Here is a 25,838-nt window from a genome sequence, read left to right on the forward strand (position 1 = left end):
AACATGAGATACATCCTCTGTTATAACATTACTATCATCATTAATGACTGAGAAATGTTTCTTAAGTGTCATTTTTCTAGCAAGTTTGTTGACATCTATTATTGTGTGATATAAATCAAAACTGCGGGATGGGGAGAAAGGGAAACCCTTTCTCAGAACCCTCTCCTGGAAGGGGGAGACGGGCTTTGAGGAAAGGTTAATCACCTGTATGTCATTGGCTGTTTCTTGCGGCTCGGATATCGCCGGCCTTCGGTGTTTTCTCCCCGCCCTGCGTTTTTTGCTTGGTTACGATGACTGGAGCCTCCTGTTGCAGATCCCTTCACATGGGTATTGGAGCTTTCCGCATTGTCTGAATTGGAGTCTAAAGAGTCCATGTCCGTGGAACTGAAAGACACACCTGTGTTACGTTTTGCTCTAGATCTAAAACGATTCATTTTCTTAAGAATAGATCGAGGGGTTCCTGATTTGGTATTAGACCATGTGTATACTGAATTGGTACTATAGTCCAGAAGATCCCGATTGAATTTGTTTTGCTTGAGCTCAATAAGCATGTCCTCCAGTTTATTAAGGTTTTCATTAAGTTTGGCATCCATATCCTGGAAGCTCTCGTCCAATTCATGATGTTTTAATTCCTCTTGTAATATTTTGATCTCATCATGGGTTTCTCTTAGAGCAATTTCTTCATGTGAAATAATTAACTCCATTAATTTAGTAGAACATTCTGATAGAGTGTTGTACCATTGTGTGGTAAAAGAATCAGAGTAAGTCGTGGTTGGTTGCTTTCTTAGCCGCAATCCCCTAGGCACCATATTTTTATCTAGGTATTTCTTTAGGGATGTGCAGTCCCACCACGTCTTCAACTCCTTTGCCAAAAGTATCTCCAGTGACGTCATTTTTATTTTTAAATCAATTTCACCCTGTTTGGATGTACCTGCTGTATTGAAAATATTGTCCATCTTTTTCATGCGGTCTTCACATTGCTCCATTGAGCGTAATGCCGCAGACATGATCCAGAAACAATATATAGCAGGTTTTGTGGATCTCAAGCCTAAAGAAAGACCTTATTTTGCACATTCAGGTGAGGGGGAGTGCACGCTGGTTCGCATAGCATATGTGATCAAAGAAAGGATTTTAGCAGCTCTCACCTCTGGTCACCAGCCTGAAGCACGGAAAGGGAAGTGGCTTGAACCTAGCCACACTTGAAAAGTCCAAGAAGAAAGAGAAAAGTTGATTCCAGCTTCAGAATATAAAAAGTTTTCTTTATTCGGCTTGTAATAAAATCCAATCCAACAAAAATGTCACATGGAGAGACACAAGATTGTGACGCGTTTCGGGCTGTAGTATTGAGCCCTTCTTCAAGACAATACAAAAGTGTACTAAAAACAAATACTTTATATACCACACAAATGGGTAACTCCTCCTTCCTAGTTAATTGGAGACTGTGTCCCAGACCCAGGTGCTCCTGGATTAGTGGATCCTCCCTGGAGCATGTGGGTGGGGACGCAGTACTTCACAGTATTAACCGCTCAGAGACCACATATAAACATATTGATGCACTACATATATTGCAGAGTTAAATCATGTTTTCTGTTCAGACCCTTTGGTATGCAAGTATCTAGAATGAACATCCAATATGTTTCCCTACTTAGAAGCTTCAGTTTGCGATCGCCCCCCCTGACAGGTGTGGAAACTACTTCGACTCCCTGTACAGAAAACGCAGAAACATCACCTTTGTGAACAGTGGCAAAATGTCTGGTAGCCGCTGAGACATTACGGGACATAAAATGGGGGACATCACTCAGGTGTTTTCGTATACGCACCTTCAGTTCGTTAGTGGTGCAGCCCACGTATTGAAGGTTACATATTTTGCATGTTATGACATAAACAACATGATCTGTTTTACAATTTATATATTGCTTAAGCATGTGTTGTTTATTGTTGGCCGCAGATGTGACCTCTTTTGAGATAAGCATATGTCGACAGCAAATGCATTTATTGCTGCCGCATTTGTAATTACCGTTTGTTTTGGGCCAGCTAGTCGTTTTGGGGAGATTCTCCCTATATAAACTGGGGCTAATTTTTTGCCCTACTGTGGGGGCCTTTTTTGCTACACATCTGATCCCTGTTGAAACTACATTTTTCCATTCTTCATTATAGTTCAAAATGTGGAGATGTTTACGTATAATTTTACAAACCTTAAAATAGTCTCTACTATAGTTGGTAATAAAGGTGATGGGTTCTTCTTTTTTAATAGTAGTGTCCTTAGTCATGATATTTTTATTACTATTCTTGTTTTTATTTTTATTTTTATTTTCATGTCCCTTATCATTGATGTCCCGCTCAGAATTTTTGTTCTCATTATCTATGTTCTTATTTTTATAATTTTTTGGAAAAATAAGGGTTTCTCTATCTTTATATCTAGCAAAATTAATTCCTCTCTCAATATTAGTTTGGGTGTAGCCCCTCACTTTTAGTCTGGCTGCGATATTTTTTGCTTCTCTTTCAAAGAGCTCTGGGGTGGAGCAATTTCTCTTTGCCCTAATCATTTCTCCCGAGAAATGATTAGGGCAAAGAGAAATTGCTCCACCCCAGAGCTCTTTGAAAGAGAAGCAAAAAATATCGCAGCCAGACTAAAAGTGAGGGGCTACACCCAAACTAATATTGAGAGAGGAATTAATTTTGCTAGATATAAAGATAGAGAAACCCTTATTTTTCCAAAAAATTATAAAAATAAGAACATAGATAATGAGAACAAAAATTCTGAGCGGGACATCAATAATAAGGGACATGAAAATAAAAATAAAAATAAAAACAAGAATAGTAATAAAAATATCATGACTAAGGACACTACTATTAAAAAAGAAGAACCCATCACCTTTATTACCAACTATAGTAGAGACTATTTTAAGGTTTGTAAAATTATACGTAAACATCTCCACATTTTGAACTATAATGAAGAATGGAAAAATGTAGTTTCAACAGGGATCAGATGTGTAGCAAAAAAGGCCCCCACAGTAGGGCAAAAAATTAGCCCCAGTTTATATAGGGAGAATCTCCCCAAAACGACTAGCTGGCCCAAAACAAACGGTAATTACAAATGCGGCAGCAATAAATGTATTTGCTGTCGACATATGCTTATCTCAAAAGAGGTCACATCTGTGGCCAACAATAAACAACACATGCTTAAGCAATATATAAATTGTAAAACAGATCATGTTGTTTATGTCATAACATGCAAAATATGTAACCTTCAATACGTGGGCTGCACCACTAACGAACTGAAGGTGCGTATACGAAAACACCTGAGTGATGTCCCCCATTTTATGTCCCGTAATGTCTCAGCGGCTACCAGACATTTTGCCACTGTTCACAAAGGTGATGTATCTGCGTTTTCTGTACAGGGAGTGGAAGTAGTTTCCACACCTGTCAGGGGGGGCGATCGCAAACAGAAGCTTCTAAGTAGGGAAACATATTGGATGTTCATTCTAGATACTTGCATACCAAAGGGTCTGAACAGAAAACATGATTTAACTCTGCAATATATGTAGTGCATCAATATGTTTATATGTGGTCTCTGAGCGGTTAATACTGTGAAGCACTGCGTCCCCACCCACATGCTCCAGGGAGGATCCACTAATCCAGGAGCACCTGGGTCTGGGACACATTCTCCAATTAACTAGGAAGGAGGAGTTACCCATTTGTGTGGTATATAAAGTATTTGTTTTTAGTACACTTTTGTATTGTCTTGAAGAAGGGCTCAATACTACAGCCCGAAACGCGTCACAATCTTGTGTCTCTCCATGTGACATTTTTGTTGGATTGGATTTTATTACAAGCCGAATAAAGAAAACTTTTTATATTCTGAAGCTGGAATCAACTTTTCTCATAAAATGCGGAATGCACGCGACTTTTTTGGCGTTTAATTTTTTTTGCGTGGTATTGAGTACCGCAATACTTTTTTATGGTATCGAAATCAAATCTAAATTTTGGTATTGTGACAACCCTATACTCTAGCATATGTATGTGTACTCACACATACACTGTACATGTATCTACATACTCACACGTACACTGTACATGTATCTACATACTCACACATACACTGTACATGTATCTATATACTCACATGTACACTGTACATGTATCTATATACTCACATGTACACTGTACATGTATCTATATAGTCACACACACATTGTACATGTATCTACATACTCACACGTACACTGTACATGTATCTACATACTCACACGAACACTGTACATATAGCTATATACTCACATGTACACTGAGCATATATTTATATACATTCACATACACTGTACATGTATCATATCTCTGTAGTAGGCATGGTTCTGTTACTATGTCTATACACTGCGTGCAGAATTATTAGGCAAATGAGTATTTTGACCACATCATCCTCTTTATGCATGTTGTCTTACTCCAAGCTGTATAGGCTCGAAAGCCTACTACCAATTAAGCATATTAGGTGATGTGCATCTCTGTAATGAGAAGGGGTGTGGTCTAATGACATCAACACCCTATATTAGGTGTGCATAATTATTAGGCAACTTCCTTTCCTTTGGCAAAATGGGTTAAAAGAAGGACTTGACAGGCTCAGAAAAGTCAAAAATAGTGAGATATCTTGCAGAGAGATGCAGCACTCTTAAAATTGCAAAGCTTCTGAAGCGTGATCATCGAACAATCAAGCGTTTCATTCAAAATAGTCAACAGGGTCGCAAGAAGCGTGTGGAAAAACCAAGGCGCAAAATAACTGCCCATGAACTGAGAAAAGTCAAGCGTGCAGCTGCCAAGATGCCACTTGCCACCAGTTTGGCCATATTTCAGAGCTGCAACATCACTGGAGTGCCCAAAAGCACAAGGTGTGCAATACTCAGAGACATGGCCAAGGTAAGAAAGGCTGAAAGACGACCACCACTGAACAAGACACACAAGCTGAAACGTCAAGACTGGGCCAAGAAATATCTCAAGACTGATTTTTCTAAGGTTTTATGGACTGATGAAATGAGAGTGAGTCTTGATGGGCCAGATGGATGGGCCCGTGGCTGGATTGGTAAAGGGCAGAGAGCTCCAGTCCGACTCAGACGCCAGCAAGGTGGAGGTGGAGTACTGGTTTGGGCTGGTATCATCAAAGATGAGCTTGTGGGGCCTTTTCGGGTTGAGGATGGAGTCAAGCTCAACTCCCAGTCCTACTGCCAGTTTCTGGAAGACACCTTCTTCAAGCAGTGGTACAGGAGTCTGCATCCTTCAAGAAAAACATGATTTTCATGCAGGACGATGCTCCATCACACGCGTCCAAGTACTCCACAGCGTGGCTGGCAAGAACGGGTATAAAAGAAAAAAATCTAATGACATGGCCTCCTTGTTCACCTGATCTGAACCCCATTGAGAACCTGTGGTCCATCATCAAATGTGAGATTTACAAGGAGGGAAAACAGTACACCTTTCTGAACAGTGTCTGGGAGGCTGTGGTTGCTGCTGCACGCAATGTTGATGGTAAACAGATCAAAACACTGCCAGAATCCATGGATGGCAGGCTTTTGAGTGTCCTTGCAAAGAAAGGTGGCTATATTGGTCACTGATTTGTTTTGGTTTTGTTTTTGAATGTCAGAAATGTATATTTGTGAATGTTGAGATGTTATATTGGTTTCACTGGTAAAAATAAATAATTGAAATGGGTATATATTTGTTTTTTGTCAAGTTGCCTAATAATTATGCACAGTAATAGTCACCTGCACACACAGATATCCCCCTAAAATAGCTAAAACTAAAAACTACTTCCAAAAATATTCAGCTTTGATATTAATGAGTTTTTTGGGTTCATTGAGAACATGGTTGTTGTTCAATAATAAAATTAATCCTCAAAAATACAACTTGCCTAATAATTCTGCACTCCCTGTATGTTACACAGGTGGGGCCCACATTTTTCACACAGCCTAGGGCCATAGTAGCCTTAAAGAGAACCTTTCATGGTTTTTATTTATTCTAGATGAATACCTGTACTTGATGCTGCCACCCTGCCTGTTTTCTTTAAACATCGCTCCTGCACCCCGCTGTGCCCCCCTGTAGTTTTCCCGCTCAGTATGTCAATACTGAGCATCGGTGCAGGGAGGAGGAGATGCCAGGGTTTCTCAATGGGCGTCTCCTTCTCCCTGGCTGTGCCGCGATCCAATAATAGCGGAGAGTGTCACAGCCAGGGAGAAAAAACAACAACTCACCTTCTCCCTGGCTGTCACTCTCTCCGCTGTGATTGGATCACTGCACAGCCAGGGAGAAGGAGACACCCATTGAGAAACCCTGGCGTCTCCTCCTCCCTGTACCGATGCATGCATGTACCCCGCAAGTAAAGGTATTTATCTAGAATAAATAAAAACCGTGAACGGTCCTCTTTAAGGCCGTGTTCACATCTGCATTTTGAACTGTGGCAGTCTGTCCAGCAGAGGAAGAGACTGCTGGAGTTCACTGTATCCATCATATATGCTGGCTTTTGGCCAGACAAAAAAATGCTACATGAAGCATTCTTTGTTCACCCAAAAGCTGGCATAAATGACGGATCCCCATTCACATTCAAATGATCTTACACATACTATTCCTCCTAGTAAACAACTAAATGAAAAGACTACAATCACAAGACACTGCTAGTATTAGGTATAGAATAAACTAAGGATGCAACATGTTGTAGTTACGCATTTCAATTCAATTTGGTGCATTTTTTGTTGAGTTAAAAAAAAAGTGTTTAGTTAAATAAACACATATTTGATTTCATTTACAGAATCAACGGAATGTGACTGTGTTGTTGGTACATTTGGGGCCCCACTTTTAATTTTTGCCCAGGGCCACCTTATTTCTCAAACCAGCCCTGGGGACAAGTGTTCATTCGAATTGGCTTGCATTATCGAGCAATCAGCCAGCGAACAAGGAAACACTCGTTTATCGGCTGATGGGCATCTTTGATCAGGATGAAAGATGCCAGATTATCGTCAGTGCACACTGAAACAGCATTAACCCTTAGGATAGTTCAGACTTTTTTGGACGTGGGGATACCTAATATGTTTATTTTTTATTGTTTATATATTTTATATGTAAAATTGGGAAAGGGGGTGATTTAAACTTTTAATATTTTGTTTTTTTATTTAAACCTTAGGATACTGGAGATTTTTTCATTTTTGTGTTTTCATTCCCCCCCCCCCCCATATTCCTTGAGCCATAGCTTTTTAATTTTTCCGCTCACATAGCTGTATAAGGGCTTATTTTTTTTTTTTTGTGGGACAAGTTGTACTTGTTAAGAAATACAATGCAACAGCTCTCTGCAAACCAAATCAAGTACAAAAAAGTATTTTAATGCTATGCTTATTATGTAAATTAGACATGCTTGGCAAATACATTTTGTACAAAATTATTTGGGCCCATCTGCCACACGTCAAGGCGATCTCTGTAAGGCTACTTTCACACTTGCGTTTGGTGCGGATCCGTCATGGATATGCACAGACGGATCCGTTCAGATAATACAACAGTCTGCATCCGTTCAGAACAGATCTGTTTGTATTTTCTTTAACATAGCCATGACGGATCCGTCTTGAACACCATTGAAAGTCAATGGAGGACCGATCCGTTTTCTATTGTGCCAGATTGTGTCATAGAAAACGGATCCGGCCCCGTTGACTTACATTGTGTGTCAGAACGGATCAGTTTGGCTCAGTTTCATCCGCCTCCAAGGCGGGATGGAGACGGAACGGAGGCAACCTGAGACAAACTGATGCATTCTGAGCGGATCCTTTTCCATTTAGAAAGCATTAGGGAAAAACTGATCCGTTTTGGACCGCTTGTGAGAGCCCTGAACGTATATTACAAACGGAAAGCCAAAACGCCAGTGCGAAAGTAGCCTAAGACGGGAACCTAACACCAAATTCTACCGGTTATGTGCCATGACGGCTACTATACAATTCAGGGAGTGTATGTTCCACATGCATGCTGGGCCCACCTTCATTTTTGTCATCTTTGGTGCCATTGGGATGTGCTGACTGACCCCCTTTTTTTCTTTGCAGTTTGTACTGGAGGTGCCAGCCTGTCTGCCCCATAGGCTGATATTAATTAGTTTGAGTATATAGCTTGGCCTGCTCTCCCTCACTCACTGGAAGCCGTTTGGCACCAGGAGAGATATAAGGTGGACTCTCATTGCATTTGTTGGTGGCCATTTGGCACCAGGAGAGGTGTGGAGTGGGCTCGGCATCAGGTTGGTACCTGCATTCCCTGTATTTAATTGAGGCCATTTTGGCACCAAAGATGACAGAAATTAAGGTGGGCCCAGCATGTATGTGGAACCTACACTCCCTGAATTGTATGGAAGCCGTCATGGCACATAACAGGTAGAATTTTGTGTTAGGTTCCCGTCTTACAGAGATCGCCTTGACGTGTGGCAGACGGGCCCAAATAATTTTGTACAAAATGTATTTGCCAATCATCTCTAATTTACATAATAAGCATAGCATTAGAATACTTTTGTGTACTTTATTTGGTTTGCAGAGTGCTGTTGCATTGTATTTTTACCTTGTGTTTTCAGCCACAGCAATGTGCACATGCGCATTGGGATGTGCTGACTGACCCCCTTTTTTTCTTTGCAAGTTGTACTGTACTTGTTGCCACCATTTAATATGGCATACAATGTAGTGTGAAGCGAGGAAAATATTCCAAATGGGGTGGAATTGGGGAAAAAAGACAATTTCCCCACATGTTTATATTTTTATTTATGTATTTAATTATTTTTTTAAGGAAAGGGGGGGGGTGATTTAAATTTATATATATAGATATATATATATATATATATATATTTATTTTTTTTTTACTTTCTTTTTAATTTTTTTGTAGCCCCTTTAGGAGGATACAATGTCCACTACTTAGTTTTTTTGGTAGAATATTACTATATTTCCACAGGGAGTATAGTAATAAGTGGATTGCTGCACCTCTAAGAAGGTGGGTCTTTTCAGAGAGACCCAGCCTATTAGAAATAAAGACCGGCATCCCCAAATCACCTCACAGGGATGCCAGTCTTAACCCGGAAAGCGTGTGCTTTCTTGTTTTTCACTCTTAAGATGCCGTGATCACACTTAATCACGACATCTAAAAAGGCTGTAATGTCCACGATTGGCATTATTGCTGGTTGCGCACATTAGCCGCGGGCGTCTGCTGTTTGACACAGCAGAGACTCGCTGTCTATGGCACCAGCTGCACGTGCGAGCGGGCGCCATTTTCAAAGACCACACCAGCGCCGTAAATGTACTGCGTTTGGTAGCAAAAGGGTTAAGGAGTTAAAATCTGCAAAGTGGGTCAATTTCCACATGTAACAATTTTGCAAAGTGTACATTAGATTTATTTATTTTACTCACTCACTTTGGCAAATCTCAGTCACTTTACTGGCACTGTATTACCATGCATTTTTTCTGTACGAAAATCTACATTGTCTGCTGTTATGCTAACAATATTAAGTAGAATTTAGCACCTAAGGCTGCATTCATTCAAATGTCACAATATAGTAATATAATCATCACCAAGGCAATACTCAATCCGTTCAGAGGAAAGTAGTAAAAGGTTTACCGGCACTCCCAAAATGACATCCTCTTGTGTTTCACAACAACTGAGCATCAAGGCTATGTTTAGATGTCAGAGAATTGTCACAGATTGTAGGTGAGAATTTTGCTCTGAAATTCCACAATAATTTATAGTACAATACATGTGGATAATGGTTTGACCCTGTGAGGTAGGAGACAATTTTCCCCACTTTAGGGGGAAAAAATTCCTTCCCGACTCCAATCAGAATATCTCCCTGGATCAACGACCCCTCTCTAGTAGCTATAACCTGTAATATTATTACACTCCAGAAATACATCCAGGCCCCTCTTGAACACTGTCCAGATATACGACATTAATTAATTCGCCGCGGTCCTCATAGAATCTGATTAAATTAGTTTGACATGACCGATCCCTCATGAAGCCATGCTGATATGGCGTTATTTGCTTATTTTTATTGAGGTACTCCAAGATGGTATCTCTTAGAAAACTTTCAGGTAACCCACGGTTAAACTTACCGGCCTATAGTTTCTGGGCCCTGCTTTTAGACCCTTTTTGAATATTGGCGCTACATTTGTTATGTGCCAATCCTGTGGAATACTCCCCGTCAGTATAGAGTCCTTAAAGGGGTTGTCAAAGTTCTTTTTTTGTTCTTTGTATGTTTCTAACTAATCAAATGTAAAAGCTTTGCCATGCATCTGCAGTTGCTGCTTTCTCAGATTTCACTGAGGGTTACATGACCTGTGAGCTCTCCCTGCTCTGATGATGTCTCCTGCACAAGCCTGAGAGAGCAGACATGTATCTGTACACAACAAGTCACTGTGCTGGCCACACCCCCTGCACTGCTGTCTGCTCTCTCCTTGGATCCTTCAGAAAAAAACTTTAACCCCTACAGGAGCACAGACTCAGGGCTGCAGGCAGTGAGGAGACAAATGCTGGGCACAGAAGCTGACAGACTAGAGGAGTTCTGCAGAGCATTGCACAAGAACAGGTATGGAGAAGATCCTGTGTGTATCAGCAGTGTCATTGTACAGCTCAGACTTGTAGTCCTACACATACAACATGCTGGTGAGTATTCTAGCAGTCAGACATGTCACTCAGGTCAGACTTATTCACTCCCTTTGCAGAGCAGGGGGAGGGGCAGAGATTGCTGTTATTCCAGGTAAACAAATGGCCAGAAGAGAGAACCAGGGAAATTAGGAAATATATATTTTTTACCTAAAACTTGCTTAGCTCAGTTATATATTGCTGACTATCAGATTTACAGTGCTATTTTAATTAATTATTAATGGCACGGTCCGCCGCATCGCTGCCGAAATCCCGCGCCTGCGCCATTCACTTCTGTCTTCGGCGCAGTGAGTGAAGGCCGCTCTCCTGATGCCGTCTTCCTCACTGTGACGTAGTTGGCGCACTGCGCCTGCGCCGAAGACAGAAGTAAACAGCGTAGGCGCGGGATTTCGGCAGCGATGCGGCGGACCATGCCATCAATCAAGAGGAGCTGGGCGGGTACAACACTGGACCTGGGCGGCATAATGGGTGAGTGGACGGAGCCTCTAGGTGCTGATTTTACGCCCACATAGCACCTAGAGGCTCATTAGCATGTAATAAAAGTGCTTTTTTAACAAAAACGGCTGCAGGGACTAACGTTAGAAACATACTGTTATGTAGTGCTGACATTAGCGCATTGCTAATGTCAGTCAGCTACATAACAGTATTTCTGGTGGTAGAAACCCTTTAAGGACCAGGCCATTTTTTGCAAATTTGACCAGTGTCACTTTAAGGCCCCTTTCACACGGGCGAGTATTTCGCGCGGATGCGATGCGCGAGTTGAACGCATTCCACCCGCACTGAATCCCGACCCATTCATTTCTATGGGGCTGTGCACACGAGCAGTGATTTTCACGCATCACTTGTGCGTTGCGTGAAAATCGCAGCATGCTCTATTTTGTGCGTTTTTCACGCAACGCAGGCCCCATAGAAGTGAATGGGACTGCGTGAAAATCGCAAGCATCCGCAAGCAAGTGCGGATGCGGTGCGATTTTCACGCATGGTTGCTAGGAGACGATCGGGATGGGGACCCGATCATTATTATTTTCCCTTATAACGGAAATAATAGCATTCTGAATACAGAATGCTAAGTAAAATAGCGCTGGAGGGGTTAAAAAAAATAAAAATAACAAATTTTTACTCGCCTTAATCCACTTGATCGCGCAGCCGGCATCTCTTCTGATTTCTTTCTTTGCTCTGTGGAGGAACAGGACCTGTGGTGACGTCACTCCGGTCATCACATGATCTTTTACCATGGTGATAGATCATGTGATGACCGGAGTGACGTCACCACAGGTCCTGTTCCTCCACAGAGCAAAGAAAGAAGTCAGAAGAGATGCCGGCTGCGCGATCAAGTGGATTAAGGTGAGTTAAATTATTTTTAATATTTTTTTGGTTTAGTTTGTAAAATATTTTATTGTAAATAACATTCAGAATGTCATAAATTTTCAAATAAAGAATGTGAATTACATCATGTCGTGCATACGCACAAAACGACACATTGTATGACATCTACATAGACATATTTCAATGATTTTGCAAAGCAATCACTTATATCAACATTAACAAGCGACAGAAAATGGATTCTTATCAAATGCAATATACACCTTCTTTGTTAAACCTCTTAGGCATCATTCAGTGTGACAAGCTGGATATGTCCCATAGTGTTCGGCTGCGACGAACAGATATCTCGGCTGATCCCTTTTAAGTAAATTCCCGTAGTTTCTTCCAGACTCCCCAGACCCTCTCAAACAAAGGGGTGTTATTAAATTTCCCAATGCGCTATTTGTTCCATTCTGTACACTTGGTCGCAACGAGCCAACCACTGAGGAATATTAGGCACTGTTCTCGACTTCCAATTTGAGGCTATGAGGAGTCTGGCTACTGCCAAGAGATGTTGTCTCAGGGTGTTTGCATGTGAAGATCTACAACTTGGTGGTTTTAGACCTATCAGGCAATATTGTGGTATTAACGGGAGAAAACACTCCCTTGTATTTTAGAAATAACGTCACAAACTCCTTCCCAGAAGGGTTTAACTAGATGACATTCCCACCATATGTGCATGAACGAGCCTTCAGTATCTAAGCATCTCCAGCACAATGACGAGGAGGAGGGAAAGATCTTATGCAGTTTTGCTGGGGTGTAGTACCATCTGGTAACCATTTTAAAATAATTCTCTTGCAGACGAACACATCTAGATATTCTATTAGTTTGTGATAAGATTACTCTTATTTCATCAGGAGAGAACGTGATATCCAAATCTTTCTCCCAACTGCTAATGAAAGAGGGTATACTTGCTTGGGGATTTTCAAGGAGGGAGGCGTATATTTTGGAGATTTTTTTACATGGTTCACTCCCCAAGGACATTTGTTCGAATTGAGTGAGAGTGTTCTGAGCCTGTGACAGTCTTCCTGCAGTGACCTTGAAAATGTGGGCGTATTGGAAGTGGGAAAGATTCCCTATTTGGGGGTGCCCGAGAACTACATCATCTCCCTCATGAGAGTTACAAAATATATAAATTATTGGGGTAGAATTCGTTTTAGGCCCATCACCTAACGTAGATCTGAACTCGGGGGTGGAGTCCCACAAGACATCTCTGACCTGCAAAAGTGGCGAGATTTGTCCTGAAATCAGTTTCTCCGAAACTCTCGCGAACCAGACTTTGAGAGTGTTACGTGTTTCATGGTCTCCTGTCTATGATCATTCAGTAGAGCTAAACAGCGCAAGGGATATCCTGCTAGATCCTGTTCCAACCCTACGTCTAGCCTTTCTGGTGGGCTACGTAGCCATTCTAAAATCCTTAGGCCCTGAATTGATTTGTAGTACAGAAGAAAGTCTGGCACACCTAGACCTCCCAATTTTTGGGGTTTGATCACTTGACTATACGGCAATCTAGGTCTGGCACTACTCCAGAGGAAACGCGTCAAAATTCCTCTCATTTGCATAAAAAAACCTCTAGGTATATATATTGGTAGCGCCTGGAGGTAGTACAACACCTTTGGAAGGACCATTGATTTAATTAAGGTTCTGCGGCCGAACCACGAGGTAAAAGGTAAGTTCCACAACATCATGAGATCTTTAATATTTTGCGGTATGTTCTTAAAATTTTCTGCATACAGCCGTGAATAGTGGGAAGTGATATTCACTAAAGGAAGGGAATGCTACTATTAAACCATTTGAATGGAGTGTTTAGCTCTAAAAGGGCTTGCGTTTGTAAATCAAGTGATATGTTCAAGACCTGTGACTTGGTGGAATTAACCTTAAAGTTAGAGAGGGTCCCAAAATACTCTAACAAATCATGAATAGCTGGGAATGCTTCTGTCGGGTTTGTAATGATAAGGAGGAGGTCATCTGCAAATGCAGCAAGTGAATGGGTTTTCCCTTTTATAGTCATTCCCTGGATCTTTTGCTCCCTTCGTACCGCCTGTAAGAGTGGCTCCACTGACAGGATGAAGAGAAGCGGAGACAGAGGGTAGCCCTGCCTGGTGCCATTACTAATTGTGAAAGGGGGGAAAGTGTATTGTTTACCAGAACTCTGGCACTGGGGTTGCTGTACATAGCCATTACCACTTTGATAAAGCATTCAGGTATGCCAAAGACTTTCATCGCTTCACACATGAAAGTCCAGTCCACTCTGTCAAAAGCCTTCTCGGCATCAGTGCCGAGAATAACTAATGGGGTGGTAGTGGAGTGGGCATGGTGAATAATATTGATCAGGCGACTTATGTTCATCCTCCCCTCCCGTCCTCCCACAAAGCCCACTTGCTCCATGTGCATCAATTGGGGTAAGAGCGATTGGAGGCGAGAGGCCAGCATCTTAGCTAGCAATTTCAGGTCCGTATTGAGCAAGGAAATTGGCCTGTAACTTGCGCACAACGAGGGGTCTTTACCTTCCTTGGGGATAATTGTTATTTGGGCCGCAAGCATATGTGGATGCAGGGGTTTCCCTTCCCATACTGAATTACAGACAGGTAGGAATCTAGGCAGGAGGGTTGTTTGAGCAACATGACAGTGCCCGTGACTGCTCTTCCGTTAGTGTGGGGAGTTTAAGTGTTGACAGCCATTTGTCATGTCTGATAATTTAATATTGCGGTCAGAGGGGGAAGTCCCTTGGTTTAGGTTATATAGCTGGGTGTAATAGTCTGTGAAACAAGTCGCAATTTGCTCGGTCTGATAGACCGTTTTTGCCTGTGAGGTCTGAATTTTCTGAATGTAGGAGTGGGCTTTCCGTTTTTTTTAGTTGAGACAGCATAAATTTAGAGGCTTTATCGCCGTGGGAATAGTATTTAAACTTGGCGGACAAAAATAATTTTGCCGATTTAGTATTCAGCAAGTTTTTCATTTGCGATCTAAGAAGATCAAGGTGATTCAGGACTTCAGGTGTCAGCCTTTTTTTATGCAGAGCTTCCGCCTTGTGTATCTGGCTTTGTAATTCAATTATGTCTGCCTCCCTACGCTTTTTGAGGTATGAGCCTAGAGATATAAAGTGTCCCCTCACCACTGCCTTATGTGCTTCCCACACCGTTCCAGGGGATATCTCTGGCGAGTAGTTGAGAGCAAAATACTCTTCAATTTTCTCGTTCATGCTTTCCAACTGAAGCGGATTTTGCAGGAGGGTTTCATTGAGTCTCCAAATCATCTCCTTCTTGGGGATATTCGGCATTTGGAAATTCATGAAAACCAGAGCATGATCCGACAGCAATATGGAACCAATTGACGTCTTAGTGCAATAAGGCAGCAGTGAGATAGACATAAAAACATAATCCAACCTTAGATAGGATTTATGTGCCGGCGAGTAGTAAGTATAATCTTTTTGTCCCTGGTGCAGGGCTCTCCAGCTATCAACTAACCCACTATTGATGATGTTCCTCCTGATAGACCTCAACGCTACTTGCGAAATTGATGACCTCCCTAGGGAAGTGTCTACGTCAGGGGATATAGCCACGTTTAGGTCTCCTCCCAAAATTGTTGGTCCCTCTGCGAACCCCTGGAGTAGTGCCAAAGTATCTCCTAACCAAGCCGCTTGTGCTGTATTCGGTGCATATATACTACCAAATGTGTACATTTGCTGTCCTATCACCCCTTTAATGAAAATATACCTGCCGTCCGTATCCACAAGGGATGACATTCCTATGGACTGCTATGCTGACCCCTTTAGAAGAAGATTTCGATGAAGTGCTGTGAAACCACTGATTATATGTCATATGGCTGAGCCTGGGCACATGATTCGGCCTGAAGTGGGTCTCCTGTAAAAGTAATATGTCCACTTTTTGTTTTTTCATTAAAGCACAGATCTGTCCCCTCTTGGCAGGTGCATTCATCCCCTGCACATTAAAGGAGCATACACTAGTTACAGCCATTCACCGTATAGGGCATCACTGATATTGCTGGTGAGGTAAGAAGGTAATTCTAGCATGTATAGAACAGAAACATCTCTGTTGAAAATAACAAAACTAAACAGTGCTGGCATCTGAATAATCGTACATCTCTTATCTAATGCAGCGATCTCAATATCCTGCAGGAACTTCATCAGTACGATTGATAGCATCTTAATGTAAACTGGAGTTAACAAAAACATTAACACAGCTCCTTCAAGGAGTAACTGGTGGTTCTCACAATTTGTAGTGAGGATCGTGGGCGTAGGCTGCCACCTAGAGGATCTGGGGGGGGGGGGGTAGGCAGCTGATGCAACATAGGGCCTACAAAGGATTAAATGATAACCATCTGACCAATATGGAGGTTAGAGATAACTTAAAGCACATAACACATTAAATTTTAGGCATATGCACTATATACTCAGTCCTTATCCTGTGCTGGACTGTGGGAGCGGTGTTTCTCCAATCTTCTCCTCTGACGCTGGGGTCTCCCCAGACCCACTGGTGTCCAGGGGGTAATCAGTGGCAAAGCTGGAAGCTGGGTAAGTTCCTGAACCGGGTTCCAATCCTCGATCATCAGGTCCACAATGTCCAGCTTTTCATAGACCCTTCTTACGTCTGCAGGTGATCTGATTGTAATCTTCCTATCCGGAAAGTTTATTAGCAGACCGAAGGGATAAAGCCAACGGTAGATTATTTTGCGTTCCCTCAGAATGTCCAACAAAGGTTTGAGCGCTTTCCTCTTCCTCAGGGTCAGCGGTGAAAGATCTTGATATATCAGAATATTATGACCAGCAAAGGCAACCTGCGGCTTTGATCTGGCAGCTTTGAGTACACTTTCTTTCGCTTGGAAGTTGTACATTTTGCACACTATGTCCCTTGGGGGCTCAGTCGGGCCTGGAGGTGGCCGCAGGGGTCTATGGGCTCTCTCCAGCGTGAAGTCCAAGTCATTCCTCTCTGGTATTAAGCTCTTGAAAAACTCAAGCAGTGTGGGCATGATGTCATCAGCCTGGATGGACTCTGGGAATCCTGAGCCTCAGATTGTTTCGCCTGCCCCGATTGTCTTGATCCTCAATCTGGTTATACAAAGAGTTCAGATGGGCCTGCGTGTGATCCATATTGTGGGAGATCGCAGTGCTAAAATCAACAATGGACGCTAGTGTGGTTTCCAGCAATTCCACCCGGTCGCTTTGCTGCTTGAGATCTTGCTTAAGCTCCTTTAGCTCCAGGACCAGGAGATCCAGTGCCTCCGCAAGCAATTGTCTCATGAAGGCTCTAGAAACAGGTAAGTTCTCTTTTTCTGCAGGCGCAGCCGCCTCACTGCCTTCCCCCTCAGAATCGGAAGCCTCCGGCGACTCTGCTCTCGGCGCCATTTTGTCATGTCGCCTCACGCTCTGGGGAGCCGCTTTTCTCACAAAACGGTCTAAATCTCCTTGCCCTGGTAGCGATTTGCCGGTCCCAGGGGTCTCCTTCGCCTTATCTTTAATAATTTTACCCATGTTGGGGCTTCAGAAAGTAGCTAAAATGCCTGCTCCCCGACGATCCTCTGCAGAGCTCTCACGGGTGCGTGCATCCGGCTCTGCTGCTAGGCTCCGCCCCCTTTTTATATTTTTTTTAACCCCTCCAGCGCTATTGAACTATGCATTCTGCATTCAGAATGCTATTATTTTCCCTTATAACCATGTTATAAGGGAAAATAATACAATCTACAGAACACCGATCCCAAGCCCGAACTTCTGTGAAGAAGTTCGGGTTTGGGTAACAAACATGCGCGATTTTTCTCACGCGAGTGCAAAACGCATTAAAATGTTTTGCACTCTCGTGGAAAAATCGTGCATGTTCCCGCAACGCACCCGCACATTTTCCCGCAAAGCCCGTGTGAAAGAGGCCTAAGTGGTGATAACTTTAAAACACTTTGACTTATCCAGGCCATTCTGAGATTGTTTTTTCGTCACATATTGTACTTCATGACACTGGTAAAATGGAGTAAAAAAAAATCATTTTTATTTATAAAAAAATACAAAATTTACCAATTTTTTTTAAAAAAATTGCAAATTTCCAAGTTTCAATTTCTCTACTTCTAGAATACATAGTAATGCCTACAAAAATAGTTATTACTTTACATTCCCCATATGTCTACTTCATGTTTGGATCAATTTGGGAATGATATTTTATTTTTGGGGGATGTTACAAGGCTTAGAAGTTTAGAAGCAAATCTTGAAATTTTTCAGAAATGTTCAAAAACCCACTTTTTAGGGACCAGTTCAGTTCTGAAGTCACTTTGTGAGGCTTACATAATAGAAACCACCCAAAAATGACCCCATTCTAGAAACTACACCCCTCAAGGTATTCAAAACTGATTTTACAAACGTCGTTAACCCTTTAGGTGTTACACAAGAGTTAATGGCAAATGGTGATAAAATTTCAGAATTTAGATTTTTGGGCAAATTTTCCATTTTAATCCATTTTTTCCAGTAACAAAGCAAGGGTTAACAGCCAAACAAAATGCTATATTTATTGCCCAGATTCTGTAGTTTGCAGAAACACCCCATATGTGGCCGTAAACTACTGTACGGGCACACAGTAGGGCGTAGAGGGAAAGGTGCGCTGTATGGTTTTTGGAAGGCAGATTTTGCTGGACTGGTTTTTTTGACACCATGTCCCATTTGAAGCCCCCCTAATGCACCCCTAGAGTAGAAACTCCATAAAAGTGACCCCATCTAAGAAACTACACCCCTCAAGGTATTCAAAACTGATTTTACTAAACTTTGTTAACCCTTTAGGTGTTGCACAAGATGTAATGGAAACTAGAGATACAGAAATACAGAACTGAGGATGCCTTAGTGTATTTAGGTTAATATATAACTTTTATTTAGTCGTATAAAATAAGTGAGACAGTATGGTGTATTTAATCTGCACTATAGAAGATAGGGGGTGCTATGGGTCTATAACAGCATATACAGCCCAGGAGCCTGGTGTATTGGAGGAGGGTAGCACTATTGGGGAGGAGCCTATAAGTCAGGACCCTAACTCTCCCTATATACTCACCCTACTTGGCCTAGTCTACTGGGTGTGGTTACCTCAATGGCTGTAGTCGGGGCATTCGTCCTGAAAAGGACGACCCCCAGCCTCAGGAACCTCGGGCCTGTGCTGTAAGCCCTATGCTCTTACCTCCCTAGTAGTTGATGATGGTATCTTTATCCAACGCGTTTCGCCGGGTGTAGACTCGGCTCGTCAGGGATATTGGTAGAACAGAGCACCGGATGCAGTGGCTGTGCCAGAGGAAGAGAACAGACGCACAGCCACTGCATCCGGTGCTCTGTCCTACCAATATCCCTGACGAGCCGAGTCTACACCCGGCGAAACGCGTTGGATAAAGGTACCATCATCAACTACTAGGGAGGTAAGAGCATAGGGCTTACAGCACAGGCCCGAGGTTCCTGAGGCTGGGGGTTGTCCTTTTCAGGACGAGTGCCCCGACTACAGCCATTGAGAATACAAATAGGAGGTCCACTAACTGTAGATCCCTAACATATACAAACTAGAGATCCAATTTCAAAATTTCACTTTTTTGGCAGATTTTCCATTAAATTTTTTTTTTCCAGTTACAAAGCAAGGGTTAACAGCCAAACAAAACTCATTATTTATGGCCCTGATTCTGTAGTTTACAGAAACACCCCATATGTGGTCGTAAACTGCTGTACGGGCACACGGCAGGGCGCAGAAGGAAATTAATGCCATACGGTTTTTGGAAGGCAGATTTTGCTGGACTGTTTTTTTTGACACCATGTCCCATTTGAAGCCCCTCTGATGCACCCCTAGAGTAGAAACTCCAAAAAAAGTGACCCCATTTTAGAAACTACCGGATAGGGTGGCAGTTTTGTTGATACTAGTTTAGGGTACATATGATTTTTGGTTGCTCTATATTTCACTTTTTGTGAGGCAAGGTAACAAGAAATAGCTGTTTTGGCACCTTTTTTAAAATTTTTTTATTTACAACATTCATCTGACAGGGTAGATCATGTGGTATTTTTACAGAGCAGGTTGTCACGGACGCGGCGATACCTAATATGTATACGATTTTTTTATTTAAGTTTTACACAATGATTTCATTTTTGAAATAAAAAAAAAAATCATGTTTTAGTGTTTCCATAGTCTGAGAGCCATAATTTTTTCAGTTTTTGGGCGATTACCTTGGGTAGGGTATGATTTTTGCGGGATGAGATGACGGTTTTATTGGAACTATTTTGGGGTGCGTGTGACTTTTTGATCGCTATTACACTTTTTGTGACGTAAGATGACAAAAAATGGTTTTTATTTTTTTACGGTGGTCACCTGAGGGGTTAGGTCATGTGATATTTTTATAGAGCCGGTCGATACGGACGCGGCGATACCTAATATGTATACGATTTTTTTTATTTATGCAAGTTTTACACAATGATTTCATTTTTGAAACAAAAAAAATCATGTTTTAGTGTGCTTCAATAGTTTTTTCAGTTTTTGGGCGATTATCCTGGGTAGGGTATGATTTTTGCAAGATGAGATGACGGTTTGATTGGTACTAGTTTGGCGTACATGCGACTTTTTTGATCACTTTTATTACCTTTTTTGGGAAGTAGGGTGGGCAAAATTTCTATTTCCTCATAGTTTTTATTTTTTAATTTTTATGTCGTTCACCGTGCGGGGAAAGTAACATGACCGTTTTATAGATCAGGTCGTTACGGACACGGCGATACCTAATATGTGTAGTGAATTTTTTTTATTTTTTATTCAGTGATAAATCTCTTTACTTTTTAAAAAAAAAATTTGACCCAGACCCACTTGGTTCTTGAAGATCCAGTGGGTCTGATGTCTGTATAATACAGTACACTATATAGTGTATTGTACTGTATTTTACTTACACTTTGTCTGAACAGATCTATGCCTTTAGCACAGATCTGTTCAGCATCATGGACAGCAGGATACCTGAGAAGGCGTCCTGTTGCCATGGGAACCTTCCCCGTCTGCCACAACTGAGCAGATCAAAAATTTTTTGGAAGGCACACCGTCGAAAAAAAGGGATATAGATCCCAGAAGGAGGTGCTCAGTGGAGGGGCAGTCACGCCACTATACAAATTTATATATATATATCCACGGCACACTCGTTGTTTAGCTCAATTTGAATGTAATTTATTGTATATCAACACCAATCTTGTAATACATATCATGAAAGCAGGGCCAACGTTTCGGTCCAATCAGGACCTTGATCACGGCCTATAAAGAGTATAAGAATATATACATAGTATCAATGGGAAGTTGACTAACAATCATTTTACAGAGTATACAAAGAAAATTTATAAGAATAGTCTATATTTGTATATAGGTAATCATGATCAATATTCAGCCACCATGAGTGGATCAAACAGGCAGGTAAACAAGTGAAACAAAATTAAAATGAGGCAAAAATGGAGTCTGATCAAATCTATGTCATATACCATCATAGTGATATAAATTTCAAGTCGCATAGAAAACTAAATAGAAGTATTTAAGCGAAATAGCAACTCTACATATGGTATAATGAATAGATGATCAGATATCCATTATGCAGTTATGATCAATTTCAACAGAGGATATCCAACAATCCACAAATACAACTCTCTATTATAAATACGAGATGCACATATTATATGTAGGTCAAGCAATACAGACAACTATTGCCATATTATTAAAGCGTGCACAGAATGAACTAAGGTATATCTAGACAAGGAGAGACAAGAACCACTAAACAGTCATAGCAAGAAAATATATATACCTAATGCAGCAGAGACGATGTGTGCTCGTTGGTGGTATAGGGAAGACTGGCTGTGGAGCGCCAATTATAGAGGATTTGCCTCGTGTTCGTCGGCATCTGACGTCACAACTGTGCGTCTAGTTGTATTGAGAATGCGAAGCACCTCGCGTCTGAACTGCGCATGCGTGAGCGTCTATTGTCACCGCTATGTATCTGGTTGTATTTGGAACGCAAGCTACCCTGCGTCCAAAATGCGTATGCGTGAGCGCTCGCTAGCCTCTATATCACCTATGAGCAACACATGTCTCCTAGGAACTGATTTAGGCCAAAGCATATCAATCAAAGAATGAGTACAAAATTTAATTATGACATGACATCTTGATCTCCCACGGTAGATATAAGAAACAAACAAATTATAAGATAGCTTGCTCATCCATTCTCTCTCATCGGATCCTGGCATGTCGTATATATACGTTTCATAGTGTCGGTCATCACAAATCATGTTAGATATTTTGATTAGTCACAAGGTGAAATATAAACAAAATTTGTATATGTTAGAGAAAACACAGAATAATAAAATTGTAAGCATACCTAGACCTATGTATCAGCGCGTCTAGATAAGGAGAAAAGTAGAAAAAATAAGAAAACCGTTACATATGAATATCATGGAGATAATCAAATTATTACAAAAAATTGGAATAACGAACAAGGCCATTTTCAAATAGACATACATATACGTGTCATATTCATATTAGTAGATCAAAGTCACAGTTGAGTCCGTGTGGTGATATCGTTTTGAGCTCATAGATCCAGAAGGACTCTCTTTTTTGTAATAGGAGCTTGCGATTGCCCCCACGTCTTGGCATAGGGACATGATCTATGACTTGAAACTGTAACTGACTAACCGTATGTTGCATCTGTAAAAAATGATGAGGAATGGGAAGTTCTGCCTTTTTACATCTAATTTCAGACTTGTGCTTACTTATCCTATCACGGATAGATTGAAAGGTTTCGCCGATGTAGGCCTGGCCGCAAGGGCATTTAATCATATAAATTACATAAGATGTTGCACAGGTATAGTATCCTTTAATGTTATAAATTTTCCCCGAATGAGGATGAGAAAAGGTATTACCTTTTTTTAACATTAGTACATTGGGCACAGTTTAAACAAGGAAACGTACCATTTTTAGAAGGAGCCAATGTAGGCTGAATAAATTTAGGTTTAAGTGGGCCTATGTCGGCATGTACCAGAGAGTCCCTCAAATTACGTGGTCGCTTATAGCACATTCTCATAGGATATGAGAATTCTGAAATCTCAGGATGAAATTTGTTTAAAAGAGGCCAGTGCTTTCGAATAATTTGATGTATCTTGGGTACAAATGAATGATAAGTAGTAATAAATGGTATACGTGGGAGAGAAGCAGGTTTAGTCAGTATCTCCGTACTAGTAACGACTTTATTAAGCTCGGTGTCTAGGAGTGATTGTGGATAACCACGTTCAAGAAATCTTTGGGACATTTCCTGTAGACGAATCCTCCTGGTGTGGGGCTCACTCACGATTCGCCTGACCCTCATAAATTGAGATTTAGGTAACGATTTTTTTGTATTACGAGGATGATTACTCGAAAAAAGAAGAAGAGTATTTCTATCTGTAGATTTTTTATAAAGGTCCACGGTGAGTCTGCCATCTGAGTTTTTCGTTATTAACGTGTCCAAAAAGTGAACAGTAAGCTCACTGATAGTCACAGTGAACTGTAGATCTGGTATAATGTTATTCAAATATTGGAAAAATTGATCAAACGAATCGCGAGTGCCCACCCACACCAGGAAGATATCGTCAATATAACGACGCCATATCTTGCAATGCTGTTTGAAACATGAATTAGAGAATACATGCAATGTCTCAAAATATGCCATATAGGCATTAGCATGGGGGGGCTACATTAGCCCCCATTGCTGTGCCCTTCCGCTGGATATAATAGTTATCACCAAACATGAAATAGTTACATCGTAATACTAACTTTAATAATTCAATGCAAAAGTTCTGTTGTTCAATGGACAATAACGAAGATTGAAAGATGTTAGATACTGCCTGTACACCCCCATCATGAGGTATGGAGGTGTACAGGCTGCAAACATCCAGCGTCACCAGGAGAGCCTCATCAGGCAACGGGCCAATATTAGAAACAATATTTAAGAAATGACTCGTATCTAGCAAGAATGAATCCGTTTTCTTAATCAATGGAGTTAAGATTTTTTCGAGATAAATAGACAGAAGTGATAATAATGAATTAGTAGAAGCTACAATGGGCCTGCCCGGTGGTTTTTCCAAATTTTTATGTATTTTTGGCAGTGTATACAGCACTGGCATCGTAGGGTGTTCATTATGTAAATAGTTGAATGTAGCTTTATCAATAATACCCTGCTGTAATGCTGAGTCTAAAAATGAATTAATTTCCTTTTGAATTTTATAAGTAGGGTTAGATGAAATCGGCTCATAAGTTTCTATGTCTGAGAGTTGGGTCTCTATCTCATGAATGTAGTATTTAGTGTCCATGACGACTATAGCACCGCCCTTATCGGTGGGTTTAATTGTGATATTAGCATCCTGCATCAAAGTTCTAAGGGCTGTAGTTTCTATGCTAGAAAGATTGCCTGTTGTTGGATATGTACCTCTTTTCTGTGCATCTAAAGCCTGGCGTATTTCCCTATCTACCAAGTCAATAAATGCTTCAACACTATGGTTATATTTGGGAGGCATAAAGTTACTTCTGGATCTAAGGCCCAAATACGAAATGGATAGTCTATCTTGACTAGTGACTCGATCAGTGGAAACAGATGAAAAATGAGCTTTTAATCGCAATGAGCGATAGAATCTATGTAAATCTTGCATTAAATCAAAATGGTGTAGGGAGGCTATAGGACAATATGAGAGTCCTTTAGAGAGAACCATTGTTTCAGCAGGTGACAAAGTTCTAGATGAAATATTAATTACAAGGTCCCTACCTGGGACCTGGTCTGCATGGGTGGTATCTCTGGTCCGGTTGGAATGTCGTCCCCTGCGTATCCTCTTTGTTTTCGACGGGAGCGGTTGCCTCGCCGATTGAAAAAACGTTGCCTGTGGTAGGTCGGTTTCTCGCTCCCAGAAGAAGAGGACGCATAATCCGCATAGGAATAATGCCCATAGGTATTCGGTTCTTGCCATTGCCACCTATACACCCGATTCAACTGATAGTCCTCTGTATCCCGAATATATTTGGATCTTTTGGTCTGTTCAATGTATTTCCGATGTTCTTCTAAGATTTTTTCGGTTTTATTTTTGAGGTCGGTAAGGTCCTGGGGAGAGATGGTTGCTATAAGCTGAGTTTCAATCGCCACAATCTTCTCTTTTGACTCGAGGATAGATCTCTGTAAAAAATCAATGCTGAGGACAATTATGTCCATAGAACATTTGTTTAATATTGTTTCAAATTTATCACAATAATCTTTATTAGTAGAGAAAAGATTGGGTCTTAGATGGACCCTCAGGCCACGTGGTATCAGTCCATTCTTATAGTATTCGGCTAGGGTAGCACAATGGAGTTCTGAGCCGATTAGTTTTTTTTATTCTCGTTCCAAGTCCCTGGATTTAACCTCACTGTGTGAGATATGTAAAAAGTCACTACAAGCTGTTACCTGAGAGACGATCCAATCTGCTGTGGCATTATCATAGGAAAAGGTCGTAATAGACATAAGGACGGGTGCACAATTCCACAAGACAATAAGTAGATCAAAAATTTTTGGAAGGCACACTGTCAAAAAAAAGGGATATAGATCCCAGAAGGAGGTGCTCAGTGGAGGGGCAGTCACGCCACTATACAAATTTATATATATATCCACGGCACACTCGTTGTTTAGCTCAATTTGAATGTAATTTATTGTATATCAACACCAATCTTGTAATACATATCATGAAAGCAGGGCCAACGTTTCGGTCCAATCAGGACCTTGATCACGGCCTTTAAAGAGTATAAGAATATATACATAGTATCAATGGGAAGTTGACTAACAATCATTTTACA

The 25,838-nt window shown here is 41.2% G+C and overlaps 1 long non-coding RNA gene across 1 annotated transcript in view; it reads left to right on the forward strand.

Annotated features, from left to right (window-relative positions):
• Positions 1–468: 468 nt before the first annotated feature.
• LOC120981397 overlaps positions 469–25,838 on the forward strand; it is a 32,102-nt gene continuing 6,732 nt past the window's right edge. The window contains exons 1-4 of the long non-coding RNA XR_005774708.1: positions 469–480; positions 3,032–3,036; positions 6,988–7,004; positions 19,407–19,410. This is a non-coding gene — a long non-coding RNA (uncharacterized LOC120981397). The remainder of the gene's footprint in view (positions 481–3,031; positions 3,037–6,987; positions 7,005–19,406; positions 19,411–25,838) is intronic.

Source organism: Bufo bufo, chromosome 11 (genome assembly GCF_905171765.1).
Source record: "Bufo bufo chromosome 11, aBufBuf1.1, whole genome shotgun sequence".
NCBI lineage: Eukaryota > Metazoa > Chordata > Amphibia > Anura > Bufonidae > Bufo > Bufo bufo.